The sequence below is a fragment of the Plectrocnemia conspersa genome, unplaced genomic scaffold (genome assembly GCF_051122295.1).
Source record: "Plectrocnemia conspersa isolate PC_06_02 unplaced genomic scaffold, ASM5112229v1 ptg000005l, whole genome shotgun sequence".
Classification (NCBI taxonomy): Eukaryota; Metazoa; Arthropoda; class Insecta; order Trichoptera; family Polycentropodidae; genus Plectrocnemia; species Plectrocnemia conspersa.
The window spans coordinates 27,692,466-27,711,146 of record NW_028277169.1 but is presented as its reverse complement, the minus strand read 5'-3'; positions in this window follow the sequence as shown (position 1 = coordinate 27,711,146).

Here is an 18,681-nt window from a genome sequence, read left to right as displayed (position 1 = left end):
AACAGCAACACAAACAACAACTATTAGTTGCTTCTCTATATTTAGATATTATCAGAAGTAATTAGCAACTCTATATTATTTGAAGAAACCACATTCCATCTGGTGCATAGGCTTCTCTAATTGAAGTTAGTCGTAAGTCGTGGTCAATCTGGCGTAGCTAAGCAGACACGCTTATCTGGGCGACGGTCTTCTGGGCGATTCGATAATAATGCAATACAATTAAATATGTAAAGCAAATCTTATTTCTATCGTTTTATTCGACAATACTCTTGAAACCCTTCCAATCAGCATTGTTATAATCAAGGACAATTTTATGACTAACCTCAGCCTCTCCCTCCAGTGTAAAAAACACAGGAAGGTAATCCAATGACAGAGCATGAATGAATTGTGTATTTGAGGTACGAACATTACCCTTAACCAGTGCAATGTCTAAAATCGTATGCGTGTCGTGAAAGTAGTTAAAAGCGTCGTCCCGGATCGATTCACACCGGAACAATTCCAATGCACGTGTTTATTGTGGATTTTGCTAATGACGCGAATTTTTTATTTGAGTCTTGGAAATTACTGTGAGAACAAACTTTCGGAATTTACAAAAATCGCATATTTTACAAACTACATAAGCAATAACCCATAGCTGGCACTGAGTAAATAACTTTTTAAGGATTCGGATCGCTTTCATCTGAGGCAAATCTATGAGTATGTTTCACTTCGCATTGATTGATGGATACTATTTTGGATAGTACATATATTTATTAAAATTAAAGTATTATCTTTTTATATATATATATATATATATATATATATATATATATATATATATATATATATATATATATATATATATATGTATAATAAGAAAAAGACACATTTCAGCTTTTATAAACATTAAAAATATTTATTGATTTATATTAAACATACATATAAATAATAATAATAGTAAATGCAGCTGTGAGGCGCAGTATTCGAGGGTGCAGGCCCTCTGGTGACGCGTCATTTGGGACTGCGTAGTCGATCCTCTGGCGGATGTAGTGGTGTTAACGCGTGGCTACGTCTTTCTTCGACAATGACTAAAACTGTGACATTATTTCTGGCAGCTGGGGTAGGGAAGGGGGTTCTCGGAACCAAAACTTCATAGATATAGATGATTATAAATCTGGTTTTTGGAAGCGGTTTGGCGTGACACACGTGGTCTCCACGATATTAGTTTATAATAAATTACTGAATATAAAAATTAACCGCTTATGTTTAGTTTATGCAGTAATTTAATTTCACATTACAACTATTTATATTTGTTTTATTATATTTATAGAATATTAATATACTGAGATTATAAAAAAAAATTATAAATATTTTTTGAAATATTAAAAAAATATTTTACCAATCAAATAAAAATGTAAAATTTCATCATTTACATAGACATTATTTATATTATTATTATGCGAATATTTTTGCCTTAACAGATAATTACGAATATATTTGGGTGTAGATTAAATTTGTTATTATCCGTCTGTTTTGTAACTGAAACTTTTGAACTTGTTAGGTGCATTTAGCTAATCCCTAAAATTTCCGCTAGACACAAGATGCACAATTGCATTTGTCAAACAAAGTTTTCACAACCGTTTCGTAAAAACTTATGTCACTCGTTTATGGCGCTTTTAACGTTTAAAAAGTTTTTTCGATCCATTGCAATAAAAGTTTTGAACATGCTTTGTACCTGCATAGACCTCACAGTTGTATTTGTTATGAAATCGAGTGATAATTTTTATATCTCTGTGACGAAAAAATGTATTTATAAATAAGCATCGTTAAATTATTTATTTAATATAATATATATTGCAGAGCAAATAAGCAGTACGCCTCTGAACAAAATACGTTTTAACATATCTTAAGCTTATGCGAGGGTCGAGGTCTTATATACCCGACCATAAATGTCCAGAATCATTTCAAAATGAATTATCGTATTGGATAACATTGACCAGTATATTTCATGCACAAATATATACATTTTAATAAATTATGAATAAACAATATATGTATGTATATTATTTATGTATTTATACGATCAATATTGCATCCATTGAAAAGTGTATAAACATAACTCCAGTTATTTAGTTACCTGGTGGGTTCGAATCTCAGCCGAGGATATTTCCTATTTAAGCAATGGAAAAGCAAACACTCTGGATACTTGACTTGGTGCTGGGGATATAGTACTATAGCTAGACGTTCGTTTACTTTAAGTTACGATCGGTACAGTTGGACAAGAGATTTTCAAATTGATTTAACGCTAAATACCTTTGCTTTCGTATAATCGATTTACATCTTCTAGAATAGCGCAATTTAATTATTATTAAATTATCAATACATTTGAAATGCAATAATGTGTTGTAAATATAATATAATAATAGCATAACAACTAATAACATTATTTTTTTACAGAATAGTATACTGTAGGTAACGTACAGGGCATATTTTCTTATTAAAAGATCTCGGAGAGTCGATTTTTGTGTATTAAATAATACTATATTAAAATAAAAATGTAACACAAAAATATAAGTCAGTTTGTAATATATGATTAGATAAAGTAGATTTTAATAGTCTGTGCTTAATAAATATTTATAATTAGATTAGTACGTAATGGAAAACTTTACAAATAATATTTTGCAAAAGTGTTTGTTATTTTAAATTAAATTTCTGGCAAATGTACTTAGTAATGACTTATTACCCAATGTATTTGCTTTTCTTGCTAATCTAATATTGATAAAAAAAAATTCTACATTACCGAAACACCCACTAAGCGTATATTTTACGTTCGACTATACGGTCCTGTAAAATTTGCCCGTTACCAAAGTCAAAAAGAGGAAAGCCCTCAGAGGTCGTCCCTCTCGCCCGGGCCCGCTAAGTCCAGACCCGAATAGTCCCTTCTTAAATAAATAAGCCCGGTTGCAAACCATCCCATCTCCTCCCCACCAAACTCACACATACACTTACCAAGCCTTTCTCACTTATTCCTACCGCCTCAAGCTATAATTTCGACCTTTGAACCGACCATTATTATATATGCATCGAAAAATACACCGTAAACATGCCGGCAGAAGCTCTTTGATTTAATTTTTTCAGTTAAAATGAACTAAAGTGACTTAAATCAATCGTATAATTTAGTAAAAAAAAACATTTTTTAACAACCTTTAGATACAAATCATTAACATATTAACATATAAAAGTCACTTCATGTAATTTTATGAAGTCTAAGAAGTAGAAAAATACAACAGAAAAATGTATATTGAATGCAATATATGAACTGTTATGCCTGCACTACACTCTCTGGAAGTTGGGCAAGGTTGGCCAAGGACGGAGAATATAATGGGTTACTTCGGTCGAGTTTGGTTCTGCCCGCTCTCTCGGAAGTTGTCCGAGGTTACCGAGAACGGGAGGTAAAGTGGGGGTAATTCAGTCGACTTGGCCAGCTTCGAGCGCTTCCGAACATTGTCGGCAAACAGACCGAAGTCGGAGCTGCTCTTTCGAGCGCAAGCGGTGAGATACTTCCCTTTTTGCTCTCTCACATGTTAAGTGACGAGAGTTAATGAGATAATGATATGGTTTTTGGCAAACTGAGATAGAACGAGTAGCTCGGTTCAATTTCAATATGCGCGTAGGCATCCTATGGTTAACACGCATGTCGAGCGCTGCATCGTGATCCCGTGGTCAAGTTATAATACCACATGCTTATCGGGGACTTTAAAAGACTCTTACTGACATCTTTGAATATTTTAGGGTACCAAAATAAATTAATTATATTTTTAATAGTATATTATTATAACAGATATTGTTATTATATATTTTTTTCATATAAAATTAAATAATTAGTGGTTCTTGATTTTGTTAAAGAAATCGTTTCGAATATCCTTATGTATTTTTCTATATTGGTTTATATAAATGTCACACCATAACGAATTCTTATTTAGAATCGATGGCGACAAATTCTAGGATAGTCACAGATGTGGTGTTCGTATTCTGAATTATCATTTTTATGCCTTATGGCATTTTGCAAAAGCCGACAAAGATTTTGCGTAAATTGAATATTTACGACCGAAAAGTTTTCACTGATATTGTATTGCTTAGTGCCCACACAAACTTTTATAATTATCAGTAGCGTAATTTTAATAAAATGAGAATTTAAAAATTGCGATTATTTGGCACGTTTTTCGATCGCACACAAATATGCCAGCTGTAGGTGACAGAAGCCGCGTCCGGACGTCATTCATGCCCGCTTCTTTTGCACACATTCAGTGGTTTTCGAGAAAAAATGTAACTAAGTAAGAATTTGAGCTAAGAGATGAACTCAAATTTTCTATTGAAGCTCGGAATAAAATGGATTTTTTTTGGAATGTGAGGAATGGTTCATACACCTTGCAAATTTAGTTGCCATTTTTGAGCAGCCAATAAACTGAATCTTCTGATGCAAATAAGAAATACAATTTACAAATGCCTTAAATTTTTTAAGACTAAGTTCTAAAATTGGAAGTGATGTTAAGGATAAATTAAATTGTGTTGCTGTTGCTCCTTAAAACAAAAAAATAAATTTGACAACATTGGAAAATAAGTGCAGCCACTATTTCTCTACTGCTAAAAATTTAGATTTAATTTGTAATCCATTATTCAATTTTTGATGATTATTTACATGTTTTTTTGGAACAGAAAACTGATTCGGAAGCAAAACATATGTTTGATGAGAAATTAATAAAATAGTTTTGGCTTAAGATGTGTGATTCTCACTTAAAAGTGTCAGTTAGTCAGGTTTTTAATTTTGTTGCAATTAAAAGTGAAACTACAAAGTATATTACAGGCATAATATGATCAGGTTTCTCAATGACTGTAAGTAGTTTCTTCGAGAATTCGTATTATGTGTTAAGAAATAAATTTGTCAAAAAAAAAAAATTGTTGATACTAAGTCAATTATTATCCTACAAAGATACTATCTATAGATAGAAAATTCACCAACACAAGTTGACCAAAAATGATTTTTTTATTTTTTACATTTTTTTTTATTTTCAGTATCTCAGATAAAATTTAATTTCATGTCATCTCATATATAAGACCCGTTTTAATTATTTCAAGACACATACACACGCACACGAGGGCGCCTAATCGAACAATCTAATTGATCAATTAGGCCCCCGGGTGCCCGGGGCGAACCTTAGGCGTTCCCGGCCCTGAATACACGTGTACGCCAGGGCCTGGCTCACCACCGGTCATGTACTACACGTGGTCACACGTGCTTTTTATGACCTCATATCTTACGACCCGACCCACCAACCCACCACCGACATTACGGACCGACACGTTTTTCGACCCATACATTTGTATCATGCTACATTACGACATGTCTAACATCGACGGCCAACCGGGGGCATGCGTCCCTGTGCGACACCTTGAAAAACACCCGAAGATCTCAAGGAAATCGGGGATGATTAATTTAATTTGAATTTTGACATAAGGGTTGTTGTTGGCGCATGCATGCACAATCAGCATATTCACTTATGCTTTTGACAATAATATAAACTGCTTTAAAAAGTAATAAATATTATCTTAGTTCCACACTTAGGTGAGTAAATCACAGCTTAAAAAAATGTTAATTCTACTTTTATTCCTACTAATAAAAAAAACTATTGCATATCGAATTTTAGAAAAAAATAATAATTGGCATATTAAAGATTCTCTCTATGTTTACCAAAGAGAAAAAATAATATTATCGTAATGTGTTTGAATTTCATATTTTTGCGTTTCAGAAATGTTTTACATTATTGATTCAGACATTTGCCTACATTGATACAAAGAGATACTTTATTGGTCGACTCTGTGGAAATTGGCAAAGAGCGGCAGCTTGGCCGCTACCCTTTAGGGATTATCACTGCTGAACATTTTTGATGAGAAAATACTAATACGTATTATATAATCTTACTTTTCTTAAAAATCCTAATTAAATTGTGCTTTAATACTACCTTAAAATAAATGGGTTAAATATAATATTTTTTTAAGATATGAATTTCCAATGATACTGTTTAGAATTTAATAACATAACAACTCACTCATACATCTAATAGTGAAAGTGTTATATTTATGTCGATAATTTACATTTTTAATTTTTGTATCATTTTAACAAGCTGATGTGTATCTTTTAACGTTTTAAATATAGTAAGATAATTATATTTACTATGCAGTGATTTTTAGCGCAAACAATGCTGCACAAATTTAAAATCTGCAATTTAAAAACATATTTAATCATATTGCTGTTAAGCATAGAATTGTCCAAAAGTTGTATGATATTTTCTTAATAGAAATCTCTCAAACAATTTGGGGATAGTAGGCAACAAGGAGAATAGCATTCTTTAAACACACCTGGTAAAATTTCAGTAATTTCAAGAGCCTCCTTAGGATTCATATCTCTCGAGCCACTTCTAGTGGAGTGATACTTTTAATGATTGTAAAAGGTTGATGGGCTGGTGTAAGATAAATATTGGATTGTATTGACCTTTCGAATTTAATAGGTGGTACTTGAACAATTGGTCGTTTGAATCTTCGAGTAGCTTTCAATAGCAAGTAGTCTTTGTCATATATTCAAGTACTTTTAAAAACAACTATATTTGGGTTATTTAATTAATAGAGCAACTTCATTATTTACCTGATTAAATTCTATTTTATCGAAAATATTTATAGTTTATGTCGTATATGTCTTGTTTTATACCTTTCTTTTAAAGATAAGTAATTAAAAGTAATACACGAATAATCAAATATCACAATTATTAATAATATAATCAATTATGAAATTAAATCGTTTTGGTTTATTTAGTTAATAGAGCAACTTCATTATTTACTCGATTAAATTCTATTTTGTCGAAAATATTTCTAAATAGCTTAATGCCATATAGTATTGCTCTACAATTTCTTTTAATTAGAAGTAATTAAAAGTAATACGTGAAAAAATATCACAAACATACAAAATATAATCAATTATGAAATTAAATTGCATATTATTTTCATAAAATTTAGAAAAAAAATTTTCAACATATTTATTTAAATTAAATTATTTATCATTAAGCTTTTATGATTTATAATGATATAATATATCATTATCCGCTAGATTTTTCAAACATTTCTAATTAACAAATATTCAAATAGTAAACGATGTACTATTCGAATATTCGAATAGTTGGTCTTTACTATTTGAATATATAAATTATAAAAAAAAAACAATAAATAGTATCAAGACTATTTATTTTATTTTAAAATCAGTACGAAGTTTATTTTAATTATACCTGCTGCTAAAAAGCCTTTGCTCCTTAGAGCTTTTAAAATAGTTTTTTAGCATTGTACTATAATAAATTAATTGAATTGGAAATACGTGTATTTTTTGAAATTTCGGTAATTACAAAGTATTTTCTTCTTCATATTGCTGTTATAAATAACATAATAATTGCATATTATAAAAAAGGGCACAATTGCATAATAATGCAGCGGTACATGGAAAAAAATGTTTAAAATGCCTAAAAAATAATGCATAACTGCGTTTTTAGAGCTTGTCGGTTTTTACTGATTTTAGAAATTATATTAAATATAAATATAATAAATTAAATAAAAAATTTCAAACTATTTTATTTCACTATTATACATATTTAAATAATTAATTTTTAAAATATAGAAAAATATTATATTTTTTTATTGTCCGTCACAATTGGTGTTTCTTCTCGAGAATTATCGTTTTTCGATTAAATTGTTGATTTATCTAAAATTCTAATAGAGTTATTTTATTTTAAAAATTATATTTGTACGAATATTTTAAAATGTTTTACAGACCCTGCACTTTTTTTTATAAAGTTGCATAAGAAAAACCGGTCTGTGCCAGAAGTTTGAAAATATGCATGATTATTTGGAAGCCTTTGAAATAAAACGTTAGTGGTTGAAAGTATTTGAATAGAAAAACTTGTTTTATTGAGCTTAGCTTTGCTTTAGTAGTCCGAAAACTAAACTAAATTAGTCAGATAAAAAGAAACTACTCTTATTCGGCAGATTACAAAAATGTATGAGGCTTTCCATAGAGTAATTTTTTCACTGAAAATTTCCAACAAAAAAAACAAGGAGGGCTGATTCAACTTTAGTTATTATAGTAAGGGCTTTTTAAAAAGTTTTTTTATATTAAAGTTATTTTATATTTATTTCTATGAATAATAAAATTTTCATATTTAAAAATTAGCAAAAAAATATATATATATATTTTAAAATATCTTAAATAATATACTGTATTATTATATTAACATACTATATATTTCATATATTTTTTATTTATTGAATTTTTTCGAGAATTCTTGAGAAATGAAAAACACCGAGAAACCATAATGCTTAATCATAATAAATCTTTATATTATATAATGTGTTTATATAATAGATTTATGTTTTCAAAAAATATTATGATTTTAACAATAGATAAAGTAGTAGTTATTTTTTTGTTGAAACTTTATTACAATGTTAGCTCCAAAGATTAACGCTTTCATTTATTCCTACTCTTTTTCTTATCATTACTTTTTCGTACCAATTTTTTCGTACAAAAGTATTGTTATATTATATCTAATAAGTTAGAACTCAGTCATGATTTAAGTACAACTTTCAATTTAGAAAATTCCTTTCTTTTTTTCAATTTAGAATTTTTTTTTTCAATTTAGAAAATTCAGCAGTAAAAATTTCCATTAAATTGCAATTAAAGCGCTTACAAATGTTTTCTTATTTTTAAAAAATATATGAAACGAACATTAGTTTATCGCAAAAAATTCAGGTTAGAAGAAATTTTTACTTCATTGGATTAATGTCTTTTTTTTTTTACAAAATTTCCATTTTAAACCTTGTGAAAAAAATGTTGTTTAATATTGCGAAGAATTTTTATAATAACTATATTTTAGTTCATAAAGTTTAGATATTGAATATGAAATAATTTAATATTATTTTAACGAGCAAGTTATTAATATGATATTTGAATAGTAGTTAAATTATTAAACGACCAGAAAATTGCACTTTTATACAGTTAATCATACAATTACTAAAATAAATTCCAAACTTTGAAGTTAACTGGAGCAATTACTCCAATTCAAAATCTTACCATACCTTATCAAGTGTTTTGGTATTTATTATAATTTATTTTGCACAGATAAATTCATATAAATATCAAATAAAAAAATGATTTTTAGTATATTTTTTGTATACTTTAAAAAAATTCAGAACCGCAAAAAGTTACTCATTAAATTGGCTAGACACTATTGCAACTATTATTTTGACATTCAAAAAATTTTGCTATTTATAAATAGCATAATACTTGGGTATCGCTCAATCGAGTAATACAAATTTAGTGGACCGAACTTTTGTTTGCTTGTTTATTATTTAATCGCAATATAAGGAAGTTTTTTCTCGAAAAAATCGTCAATGGTAATGATAATAAGATTCAGTATAAGAACGTTAGTGGAAAAAGTTGAATAAATACAGATAATCGCAATTTCTGACTGTTGGATTTGGGAGGGTATTATCTATAACTAGCTACTATCAAATCAAACCATCGATTACGATCAAGTATCGCTCACTATTAAATGAACTTAAGTAAGAAATTAATAAAAAGAAGGCAAAGCTCTTTGCTGAGTTTTTTCAGTACATCCATCATATAGTCCGAACCTTGCATATTCAGACTATTATTTGTTTATTTACACTATCAAAACCACTTAGATTAGTTTTTCGATAACAATTCACAGAAATTATTCAAGACAAGTAACTTTGAGTTATCAGAAAAATAAAATAAGATCATTGAAAAAATAAATCTATTTTTGAATATGCAATAAATTATTTTAAACACACTAAAAAACAGACGTTTCTATGTTACAAGTTTACAATCCAATACTTTTACACTAAATTGCTGTATACTTTATTACATTTGTATATTTATATATGCCAGTTATGATTAATCTTTTTGGAGAATCAATTTAAAAATATTTTTAATAAAGTATTTTTATTATTGCAATTCGGCAGTGAGAATCCCTCTGACCGTCGGTCGCACCATATGTATGACCCTCCCACCGAGCGGAGGTCCGGACTCCACCCGCGGCCACCCCTTCGGACCGCTGCCCCTTAAACTCCCAAACCCCCGAAACACCCTCTCGGATCCCCTGCCTAACTGATGGTAACTCATTTTGCACACGACCGCAAGTTTAAACTAGCAATACTCTAACGGATATCATGGCGAGCATTTTTATCAGCTTGCGCGTGTGCTTTTTTTTACATATATCTTTTTTCCAATAAATATTTGAGTACCTGCAATCAATCGAATTAGAGCAGTATCGAAGTTCAATCTGTCTACTCTGCAAACTCGTGTTTATGAATACGCTTAACTATTATATTTGATAACAATAAGAAGTGTACAGGTTTTACTGATTTGTCAAGATGACCACTATACAAACAGTAAATATACAATTAAATATTACAAGCAAAATAAAAAAAACAGTTGTAGTGCAAACGTCTCACATTAATTTTCCAGCTTCTCATAGCTATTACCAAAAATATTATTGTGTTTGCCAGGCTCATATAGAAGCTATATGGCTTGTATATATCTCTTTTATTGCCCGTTGAAATTTTGAGCTTAGCTCAGAATTCACATTTTTTACAATTGTTTTAACAAAAATATTAAGGCCCCTGACAATTATCAATAACAGCTGTTGCTACTTTACATAAACAACATATAAAAAACTTTTTTGGATTATATAAAAAATAGCTCTAAATCGTTTTGCATTCTGCTGATTTCCATACGTATTTTCTTATTATTGGAGCGGGTTTTTAGATCACCAAAGCAAAGATAAGACCGCCGGCCGGTTAGAGTAAATAATTGTTGGTCATTAAAATACTTTTGATCTTCCCAGAAAGTATGCATTTTTACAAACATTTGCCATGAATACATTCGGAAAGGTTTATTATTTGAGTGTCATATTTTATTATTTAAGCAAAAATAAGGCGAGTTCGAGTGTTACAAATTTGTAAAAAAAATTTTGTCATTTCCAAAGTTCTATTATAACCTTCCATGAAGTATGCATATTAGGCATGAACCTGCCTTTACGTATGTAGTGGTATAAAAAGGGCAGTGGTTGTAAACCCTTTGAAAATATTAATATAAATTTAATTTTATATAATAAAATTTTTTTTATAAAATTTCTCAATTTGACATTTTTCTCTAGAAATTTTCGAGAAATAATAATAGTAATTACCTCAATAGTACTACAAACACTATTCTAGAGACTTGACCTAAGGAAGACATATAGCTACCAAAGAATGAGCTTCTTTATAGTCCAGTCAAATAAGGCGAAATAAAGGCTAAATCTCGGAATGAAAGATAACAAGCTGAAATTTTGCACAGACCTTTGTTTTAATGTTCTAAGGACAGGGTGAAAAGTCTCATAAAATATCGTGTCTGCTAATCAAGATATCAAAGGTCAAAGGTCACAAAATTTTTTTTTTTTTTTTGCAAATATCTTGCGTTTTATGCGTCGCACATCATTAGATGCTTTACAAAACTTGTAAAGCATAAAATTTTCTACAAGTTTAATTTTAATATTTGTTTTGTATCATTAACCGTTTTTGAGATATAGCGCGAAGAGTGGAAGGCGTACATCCGTTTATAGAATCCAGCGAGTATTTCTACCTGCTTAACTTGGTATAAGCTTTGAAAAAGTAAACAATCGTGAAAAAAGTGATCTCGGCAAGTCGTTTGAACCATAATTTTATTACTTTCTTCATTGTATTATTAGGAATTAAGAATGAAATATTGCTCGACAAGAAATTTGTGCGAAAAAATTGAAAGAGTTGAGAGATGTCCTTACGGAGTATGTACCAGATGATAAGAAGATCATTTCCAAATTAAGAGAAAAATATTTAACTGATATTATAATTACAACGAAGATTGGATCATTCCCTATTTTTTCTTTTCGCGATGCTCAAGCTTAAATTTTATCCATAGCTTGGTATGAAAATAAAAAAGGCACTTCGGAAGAAGAACACTTGCGCGTAGTGGAAGCTGCTGCGGCGATTATTAGAGAAGATATTCGATCTTCTGTTGTTTAGACCAAGTCCTATCCGCCCCCAAGTAAAATATTAATGAAGAAATTCCAAAAAAAATATTATATTTTCTGCAAGTTATTATAAAGAACAGAAAAGGAAAGACGGGGCATTTTAAAACGAAATACACAGCTATAATGACTTCCATACGAAAACGGTCCTTTTCTTCGCAGTTATTAATAGGCCTATCTGTATTTCTTCATAGAAGAAATACAGATAGGCCAAACATCCAAAAAGACTTTTGGATGTTTTGTCAAGTTTAGGTTTTTTCGCTTCATATAGTGATACTGTAAAATGTTATATTTCAGTTGTTTATCACCCACAGCCTCGTAATCAACCATCAGAGTCAAGTGCCTTAGTACAGTATGCAGCGGATAATGCAGAAAAATATTTATACTCTTGATGGCTATAATACTGTTCATATAATGGGAATGATAAAAATAATAACTCCAAAATCTGAAGTTATATCCGATGACCGCATAAAGAAATTTACAACAAAGCCAAGTGCAAAGGAGCTAGCAGCACTATCACATATACCCCTTCTAGTGTATGAAAATCATGTCGTACCCGGATTGAGCAAAAGATTCAAGCTCAAAATTTTAATGATGTAGAAGAACTAACCGAACAAATATTTAATGTAGTTGATTTGTTGTGGATGTACGGAAAGTGGAAAAATATCTCACCGTTGCCAGGGCGGAATGGATTTATTGAACAACTTACAAAAAACAATGAGAACTTTGTAACTTCTCGGATTCTGTTTCTTATTTTTATTCATCATCCTGCGAGTAATATGGACACAATTTACACCACATTACAGTGTGCTATAAACACTGCCAAGAAACATGAACAAAGAACATGCTTAATAACTTTTGATCAGCCGTTGTACATAAAAGCACGTGAAATCGTAGCAGCTTCAGATGCTAGCTCAGACTTGTCCAGAGTAGTTGTGAAACTAGGAGGCTTTCATATGCTTATGTATTTTATTGGATGCATAGGGTATATAATGAATGGAAGCGGAATCAAGGAAGCTCTCAGTACAATTTATGCTTCGAATCCTGTCGACAAAATGTTGGATGGTCACGCTTTTGCAAGAAGTATCAGAGGCCATACGCTATTACTTTTTGCATTATCGATGATGATTTTTGAAGATATGGAGATTGAAAGTTATAATGCTTTAGATGGGTTCATTCAGCAGGTAACAATTTGCGATGCTTCCTATGAAACTGTGGAAGAATGTGCAGATAACTCTGGCTCCGTAGTTTACATAGCGTTATCCTACAAACGGATGCGCGCTTCCCACTCCCCGCGCTATATCTCGAAAACCAATAACCATACGAAGAAATAAATTATAACAAACTTGTAGAACATTTTATTTTCTATAAGTTTTGTAAAACATCTAATGACATGCGACGCAAAGAAGGCGAGATATTTGCAAAAAAATATTTTTATGACCTTTGACCTTTAATATCTTGATTAGCAGACACGATATATTATGAGACTTTTCACCCTATCTTTAGAACCCCAAAACAAAGGTCTGTGCAAAATTTCAGCTTGTTATCTTTCATTCCGAGGTTAAACCCTTATTTGACTGGACTATTATTATTTAAGAAAGCTTAGATTGCAATGTGTCGTTGATATATATGTATATGTATGCATATGCTTATTATCACTTGACAATACTTGTCATCACCGCCGACGAGGGTTGGCGGTAAACAATTGTTAAATTCTGCTGGACAAATTTATGCTGATAAGAGAATGTATCAACATTTTTTTGCATAAAAATTTTAATTGAATAAAAATAGCTTAATATATTAGGAATATGTTATATTTTAAACGTATTCAGAAAATATTCGATTTTGGTTTTGGTTTTGGGAGAATTTTTTTTGTTTAATTGCTACTAAAATATTTTATAAGTTTATTAAGTTCGACTATAACTGTCGTCCATAATTTACAATTAGGCAATCAAGTCACCCTAAGTGCATCCATCAGCAGCTTAATCAATCATTATGCATGGGGGTTACGAGTGAGTAATAGCCACTTAACACTTTCATTCATTACAGACATGTTCAATGAAACTATAAAGCGTCAGCCATAACACTTTAATGGACCATTTTTAAGCTCCATTCCTACAATCCTCACCTTGATAAGATTACGCGTATGGAAGTAAATTATTTATGAGGCGCGGCATGCGAAGAAATCAGTTCATTTCACGTTTGTCAAATAGAATCGAATCCGGCGGCATTCCCTTCCGCGCGAATGCGCAAAATATATGAGACTGCTTTCGCGAGATCCGTCTTTCTATCTTGGCCATAAAAAGGGGCTATCCGGGGATAAATATATAGTAAAAAAAGAAGGAGAAATATGGCTTCCACGGGGGCGAATTTAAAAAAAATGTGTGTGTGTTGCCGCACGTAGATATGTGTATAAATATAAATGAAACATGGGTCCGGGTCGTGTGAGGGGTCGGTCTGGGTTAAAATTCAAATCACGGACCGGCGATCAGTCGTGACGGTGGCCAACTGCCCTCTGACCGACGACGCAGAAACTACCTGAAATATGTGGCTTTTCCGGAACTAACGGCGCTCCTGGGGCGGCTTTCCCCGAGAAAACTCATGCGAAAGGAGGGAAAACTACGAATGAAAAAGGTCGCCGGTAGATTAATACGATTATAAAAGTAAAAGCAGTATTTTCCCATTCCGCAAAATACAAAAAAAAGAGCTAGCAAAAAATAATCAATATAAATACTATCAAATAGACTACTATGTATTATTTTGATCACTTAAACATACATGATAATTTTATTAAAATGTAGGTTGGCTTTTTATATATTATATTATTATTAAATGTGATTAGTCTACAGTATACATGGTTGTATGTTTCTTCCCTGGAATTATTATAGTTATTTTTAAAAGACGTGCAGAAAAATATCATTTATGATTGGTCTATATAACTGTTTTGCCTTAATCGAATTATGTGCATAATGAAAGCGCTGTTATATATTGATACTTTAATTTAGAGCAGTAGGTAATTATATAATAATGACCTCTGTTAGTATTTTATTATATTTATTGCTATATATATGTACATAGTACATATATGTTAACGAAAGGTGGTTTTTCATAAAGCGTATATAAATCGACACATTAATAGGGTTTTTGAATTAGTTAAAAAGTTAAAAATGGAGTTTTATTTATTTTTAACATCATAAAATAATAAACATAAAACAATTCCTTGAATAAAATGCTAAAAATAAATAAAAAATCAGAAACCGTTGGAACATATATTATAAAATCATATTTTAATTAGGCATTAAAAATTATTAAAAATATCTACATTGTGTAATATAAAACATCGTGTTTTTTTGGTGCTCAGTGTTGCCATATAGTAAATTTCCAGTCCACGTCAAAGGTATAATAAAATCGTACCATCGCGGTGAATACGCTCGATTTTTGAGACCTTTTATAACAATATTACGAGTGAGAATCGAATAAAGCACGTCTAAACCGAATTTTGACCAATAAGAGAGCGCAAAAATCAATTATCCCTTCTCAGCAGTCAAAAATTCACGTCAAAAGCAACAAAATCGTGCCGTCGCCGTCGCAGTGGGAACGCTCGTTACCGAGCGTTCCCACTGCGACGGTGCCGACACGATTTTATTGCTTTTGACGTGAATTTTTGCCTACTGAGAAGTGATAATTGTTTTTGCGCTCTCCTATTGAGCAAAATTCGGTTTGAATATAATTTGATTACCCCTCTTATATTAGAATTACATAGTATTATCATATTTAAAAAAGATTATTTCCTTTGAGAGATGAGTTAGCTTAGTTTGTATTTTGGACCTAATGAAAGTTCTAAAACGATAATTAGTTTTAGAATTTTCATTAGGTTAAGTTTGGGTTTTAACAACAAATAGACGTTTCGCAACTGTCAAATTGAGATTCATAGTCATTTTAGAGCAGCATATTAGCACCTATCAGTTAAATTACATTTTTGCTAGTTGAAATATATATTTACTAGTAAAAATATAACTTTATCAGAAAATACACATTCACTGTAACATTTATATATCGGATGTAAATAAATAATGATAAATATATAAATATATATATATTGCTACATATAACAAAGTTGTAATCATATAATTGAATAGCACCTGCAAGATAATTTCTATTTTTATTGGTAAAAATATATATCTACTGATGAAAATGTGTTAAAAAAATTACATATTTAAAAAAATATTTTCGGGTAGATTTGAGACTGAATTTTCTAGATTTTCTTTTAGGAATAACCACATAAAACTTTCCGCATTAAATCCAGTTGTAAAATTACCGATAATATCACATATAAAATATTAAATTTATATAATTCAGCTGGTGCTGTTGTTGTTTTTTTTTATTTCTTAGGTATTCGATCTAAATTATCAGATCGAATATCATGAAATGGAATCGAAAGAAAAAAATTTCATTACACTAGGAATAATAAGTGAATCTAGAAGTACTTTTCAATTTGATTCCAAATATTTATTCAGATTTTTTCTATCATAGTTTTTTTTGTGAAAATTATTTTAATTTTTTTTATGTACAATATAAGCATATTTTATGTAAAAACAGTTATTATTTTACATAAAATAATAACTATTTTCCGAAAAATATTTTTGACAGATCTATAGATATTTTTGACAATATTTGATCGACAGATTGTCGACACCGCCTCCTAGAAACTTATAGACAATATGTTCGTTCTATAATTCAAAGATTTCGTGGTCTAGCTGTGTACTTTCTTCTCATCTTCATTCATCTTGGTCGCAGTCTTTCTTTTCACGCAATATTTGTTACTAAATATTCAGACAATGTAAGTTATTGGTTTCGAAAGTGGCAACTTTCGAATGGTGGATATTCTAATAGCATAATATTGTGTAATTATATCTTTCGATTATTAATAAAGTATTATTAAATATTATGTATTAATAAAAATATAAATTAATCACCAAGCTAATTTTAAGGTTGTATGAAATACGATTCTCCGCAAAGATATATATAGAATAACTATATTTATAATCAATATCACAAAAGAGGATTTAGATATCTGTGCTTCTAATTAGATTATTCCATTACTATATAACAGTAAAATTTGATCTGAAAAATGAAGCCTTTTAGTTTCATCCCTTGTGGAGCATCCTAGCGGCCTCCGAACAAGATATTTATTATGATTATAATATTTATCCAATATCATGGTTGGCAATGTTACATAAGTTTTACTCGTTATCAGCAAGATGGAATATATTGTGTACATAAATACGAAAGCTAGTTTCGTTGGGGTGGAATTTCCTTCCGATTTTCCCCTTCGCTATGTGACCACGGTCCGCCCCCTATTCTCCTGCCTGACCGCCACTGACTGTGTTTGGTCACTGCTCTGAAATATATAAATGACCTCTTTAACTGGGGGTAGTTCTGGCTTCTATCCATTTCTCAGGGAGCTAGTTTGAAATAGGGTTGCTGTATAACATGTTTAGCAGATACTTTAGGGATATTTATAAAATATAAAGTTTAATATATATTTTTACCATATGCATTTTAACATATTTATCATATATAGTGTTTTATAAAATAGATTAAAAATATCTTTTAATTATATTTATTGTATTATAGAAATATAAATATATAAAAAGGTTAACATTATTGGTCTTAATAACTTAATCAACGCCAATTGTCGTCAAAATGAAGTTTCATACATAAACGCATTTTATCATTGTATATGTAAAGAATATAAAGCAATAGGAACACCACATACAGTAAAAAATCTAAGTTTCTCAACTCGATGATTTATCGATTTTTATAGCCTATAATTTAAATGTTAGTTTTTAAGAATCCTCGTGGCTCATTATTGAGATTCATATTGACAACGTGAATTTTTTTCTCTCTTTTCTAAACGCTACTTTCCATTGCTATTTTAACATACTACTGCTACATTGTCTTAACTTAAATTCATATAAAAAATAACAACGTCAAAACTGTAGTTATTGCAGATTTATATTTAGTAGTGAAAACCACCATTCAAAACATTCTCGATGTGAATAAAAATATTAAGCGAGATACGGTGGTTGTTTTTTAATGTGCTAAAGAATTATTTTTAAGTTTTGCAAGAATGAATAAAAGTTGGGTTTTGTTTCCATCGGCCCTTGAAGAGTGTAACAAATAGGCTTATACCAGCAACGGTACGAAGTTAGTTAAGGGATGAAATATCGGTTCGGTTAGGACCTGGCTCACGGCAGATTTACCATTATATATGACGTAGGTAGCGGCGGCCGCCCTTCCCAAATCCGCCCTTGGCTCACACCCTTCCACTCTTCAGAGGTCTTCGGAGGGTTTGCTAGAGGTGTTGCCAGCACAAGACAAATGCAACCGTCAAGGTCACAAGACTAATAGACGACGATTACACTATACACTATACACAAAGAGCGATGAATGGATCTCAAGATTTTCTGTCGTTGTCAGAAGATTACATTAATTATATACATCATGGGGGTGGATACTTACTATTATAAAATTA